This window comes from Pseudophryne corroboree, chromosome 4 (assembly GCF_028390025.1).
Source record: "Pseudophryne corroboree isolate aPseCor3 chromosome 4, aPseCor3.hap2, whole genome shotgun sequence".
Taxonomy (NCBI): Eukaryota; Metazoa; Chordata; class Amphibia; order Anura; family Myobatrachidae; genus Pseudophryne; species Pseudophryne corroboree.
This window is the reverse complement of record NC_086447.1, coordinates 427,380,542-427,384,458: the sequence shown is the minus strand read 5'-3', so window position 1 is coordinate 427,384,458 and position 3,917 is coordinate 427,380,542.

Below are 3,917 nucleotides of genomic sequence, written 5' to 3'. Positions count from 1 at the left end.
TGTTCTGCACTGGACTTGGATTGCCTAAATTTGACTTACGCACCTGGGTCTTCCCTATTCCTGCTTTGCCACCTCTCCTTTCTCAGAGAAATGGATCCTCTTGGCAGGAGATGCGGAGCCCAAGAAGGAAGAGTGCTGATGACTCTTCTGGCCGTGACACTAGCATTACCTGATTGATAACTCATGATGCCTTTTTGTATATGTTTCTCCTGATTCTCTCTCTAGGTTTAGGTGATTTACCTTTTCTGATCGCTGGCGAGAATTATTCTATTGTCCTGTCATCAATGGGACTAGGTCCCTCCTATTATATATTGGGCCAATACTTATCAGCTCCTGCTTATTGCAATGTTTCTCATTTCGTATCATTTGAAGATTTCCGTATGTCAACAAGGTTTACAGTTAGTATTAACTACTTATGCATAGTGATTGTTTTGAAACTGTTTTCTAATATATATATATATATATATATATATATAAAATACAGTGTTTCTCCACATTAAAGTGGAAAAAGATAGCACTCTCCAGACTTGCGTAATTAGTATAAACACTACAGTCATTTATTCAAGGAATTGGTTCCAAGTAACTTCATATCACAGAAAAAATAAAGGGCTCACCAACGTTTCGGTCCCATGTTAGGACCTTTCTCAAGGTATATGCCAGTCAATATACAGTCAAAAACAGCAATGACATCCTCAGCAGCACATAATGGGAACCAGGAACCTGTATAGAGCCTCCCAGGTCCCCTTAATATACCTGCATTCAAATCAGTGAGTGGATCAAGTGCAGCTGCGGCCGGACGCGTCACTTCCAGTCAGAACCGGAAGTCACATGCCGCCAGGCGCCGCGCTGTGTAAATCCACAAAAAACGCTTAGGAGCATTGAATGGTAGCTCATCCATGTCACCAATACTACAAGGGTGCCCCTGTTTGGTACATTTAAGTCATCATCGGATTATTACTGTATTTCTGCCCTGGTGGGACGCCTACAGCGCCCATCACTACATATTCAATGCTGATTGAGGTTTATGACTAATGTGTGCCTTTCAGTGTGTGTTATGCTTAGTATCCCAGGTCCCCGGTAGACCACCTATTGCTCTGAACATCGGTGTACTGGCCATAATGGGTCGTTACACTGCGTGCCTTATTTCTGCATTTGCACCGCTTCCTGCTCTCGGTTGCCGTGCGGCTGGCCAGAGGGGGGCTAGAGGGTGATAAAGTACACGCTATTAACTACGGTTGTACCCTTTGGGCATATTCTGACTCAGTCTGAGTGTGCACTCCCCTCTGTTGAGTAGTCCGGCCTGTTGTGTACATGTCTATATACTTATATATCACTGGACTTTACAGTGCACGGTTTATTCTGTTATGCTGTATTCTGTATTCACCATACCTGTGTGGTATATTAAAGTCATCATCTGATCAGTACTGTATTTCTGCCGTGGTGGGACGCCTGCAGCGCCCATCACTATGTATGTAATGCCGACCTAGGTTTATGACTAATGTGTGCCTTTCAGTGTTTGTTATGCGCAGTATCCCAGGTCCCCGATATACCACCTACTGTTCTGAACATCAGTATACTGGCCTTAATGGGTCGTTACACTGCGTGCCCTATTTTTGGCATTTGCACCGCCTCCTGCTATTGTTTACATTGATTACCTAGACTACCGTGCAGATCTGACAGCCGCACGACTTCCGGGCCTGACCGGAAGTGACATAGCTGCATTACGACGTTGCCGTAGTGACCATATCGGCGCAACCGCGGTTGCCGTTCGGCTGTCCACAGCGGGTCTCGGGGGCACCCTTGTAGTATTGGTGACATGGATGAGCTACCATTCAATGCTCCTAAGCGTTTTTTGTGGATTTACACAGCGCGGCGCCTGGCGGCATGTGACTTCCGGTTCAGACCGGAAGTGACGCGTCCGGCCGCAGCTGCACTTGATCCACTCACTGATTTGAATGCAGGTATATTAAGGGGACCTGGGAGGCTCTATACAGGTTCCTGGTTCCCATTATGTGCTGCTGAGGATGTCATTGCTTTGACTGTATATTGACTGGCATATACCTTGAGAAAGGTCCTAACATGGGACCGAAACGTTTGTGAGCCCTTTATTTTTTCTGTGATATGAAGTTACTTGGAACCAATTCCTTGAATAAATGACTGTAGTGTTTATACTAATTACGCAAGTCTGGAGAGTGCTATCTTTTTCCACTTTAATGTGGAGAAACACTGTATTGTACTATGAGTCTGACCCCGTGATTGGATCAGGCTTTGATGTGGCACCCCAGCCGTTATCTGTGTCGGGTGAGAGTGTGGGACTTCCCTTGTATATATATATATATATATATATAATATACAGGTAGAGGTGCGGCACTCAGGACTCAGGTTTAGAGAAGAACGAGGTGACCACCATGTCAGCAAACAACGTTTCAATCTGGTAAGATATTCATCAGGTTACAAACACACAGTAAACCATGTTACCTTTTAAGCATCCCTCCACCAAGTGAACGCTCCCCAGCGCGGGAATCCTCCTGGTTGGCGTCGCAGTCTGGTGACGTCGTCATACCCCATGTCATCGCTGTATGCCGCGGGCTCCTCCCAGATAGGTAGCACTGGATGGTGGCGTAATCGCGCACCGTGTGTGCGCCATCCAGCCCGGATCTTTCCCCGGTGGTGGCGTGGACTGATGACATCATCACATATCCACGTGGTGCACGTCCACCTAACTTGTCTCCATAGCAACCGGAGACACATATTAGTGAACTGTAATACATATAAAAAATGGGAACATATAGACAATACATAAATTACCAGCATCTCCTTATACATTAGAATAATGGTTCGGGCTTAATACCTCAATAATATCCCCCTCTAAAAAATTAGATTAAATGTGGAAATATCCAGGTATATAACGGGACCCCCTAAATAGCACAAGCAAAGTTTAAGCCCAAGTCATTAAACCTGAACAACTTTTTTCAACAAAATGTTTTTACAATAAGGGACCTAACGTGAGTTTGTCATTAAGGCCTCTTGGTGACATCACTCCTAACCGGATAATCCACTCCGTTTCCTTTTTCATTAAAAGCGCACCTCTATCACCACCTCTCCTAGATACGGAACATGGTCTATCATACGATATCTTAGGCTCGCTAGAGTATGTTGAGCCTCCAAAAAGTGTCTAGCGACCGGTTGATCGCTTTCTCCACTTTCAAGCACCAATTTAATTGATGATCGATGTACTGCCATCCGTTTTTTAAATTTTCACTGCGTTTTTCCGATATGTGTTAGTCCGCACGGGCAAATTATTTGGAAAACCACAAAACTGCTGTTACAGGTTAGGTGATCTTTTATAACATACTTCTTCCCGCTGTGAGGGTGACAGAATGTGTCTCCAACTATAAGGTATTTGCAGGTAGTGCACGCACAACGTGTGCATCCTCTCACTGTCCTAGAAAAACATCAGTAGGGCCAGACCGAATCATAGAAATATTGTTTTTGACAAGTATATCCTTAAGATTTTTTGATCTGGTATAACACGGCGTCAGACTAGTCTCAGTCAATGGGAGTTCTTTATCTGTTTTTACTATTTTCCATAGGTTTTTGGAGATCCTATTGATATTAGTTGAATGCACATTAAAGTTGTTAACCCAAGGCATTTTCTTTCCGCTGCTCTTTTTGTCGGTTTTCTTTAAAAGGTTGTCCCGGTCTAATCTCAAAACTTTTTCTTTAGTGTAATGAAGATTATCATAATTATATCCACGAGCTAGAAATTTGTTTATCACCTGGGGCAATATTTACTAATATTCGTGTTTGTGTCGGTTTGTGTAGTATTTAAGCTCGTCTTGCATCGGGTGCATTTTCATGCAACTTTTTGAAACTATATACGCCAAGTTTCGAAGCAGTCGACTTTATGGTTTTCG